Below are 1,032 nucleotides of genomic sequence, written 5' to 3' on the forward strand. Positions count from 1 at the left end.
TATATCTTGTTTAATGATCACAAAAATACCACAAAGTTGCAGACTAACTGTCTGTATGTTACAGATGGAGAAACTGAGGCTCAGGGAGTTAAATGCAGCAGTCCAGGCTCATGGGGCCAGTGGCTGGTGCACAAACTCAGATCTTCCTAACGGCAAAGGCAGCCTTGCCCCCTTGTCCATGCCGTCCAGGAGAGAATCACCATTCCAGGCATATGCTCTATTAGAAACTCTACAATGACCATCAGCAATTTTACCCCCAGTTTCCAGAAGTTACCAGAATGGAAGTGGATCTCAAATTTCATCAAGTCCTCACTCAGTACCTAGGCTGCCGCTCTATTGTAGTATTGGTCAAGAGATTGTGAAGCCACTGCTTTGTACCTCCAGTAATGGGGGAAGTCACCACTTTCATGGCAGCCCATTGAATCTTTGGACACCTCTGATTGTCAGAACACCATCCTTGGGTTGAATGAAACCTGTACCCCACTGATCTCCGCACCTTACCATGAGATCCCACTGCCCCTGTACCTTCATCTTATAGTTGGCATTTGTTCAATGGGATCTCTCTCTGGAGGCGTCGAGCTGAATTAGGACAAGGGCTGTTTCCATTCTGTCTTCCACTGAATCCCCAGTGCTGAGCTTCATGTTGGGCATGGAGAAAGTCTTCAACAAACACTTGTTGAATGAGTTGATAAGTTGCCTTCATTGAATTCCCAGAGCAAGCCTGTTCCCACTTCTTCGTGGAGATTTCTCAAATGTTAAGATAACACATCAGTATGCACCTCTGAGCTGGCTAAAGAGTCCCAAGGCAGACGATCCTCCAGAGGCAGTCTACTTCAAAAGACCTCTTTAAAGTGTTAAAAAGCAAAGATGTTACTTTGAGAACTAAAGTGCGCCCAACGCAAGCCATGGTATTTTCAATTGTCTCATATGCATGTGAAAGCTGGACCATGAATAAGGAAGACTGAAGAAGAATTGGTCCCTTTAAACTATGGTGTTAGCGAAGAATATTGAACATACATACCATGGACTGCC

Source organism: Trichechus manatus, unplaced genomic scaffold, assembly GCF_000243295.1.
Source record: "Trichechus manatus latirostris isolate Lorelei unplaced genomic scaffold, TriManLat1.0 scaffold00045, whole genome shotgun sequence".
Lineage (NCBI taxonomy): Eukaryota > Metazoa > Chordata > Mammalia > Sirenia > Trichechidae > Trichechus > Trichechus manatus.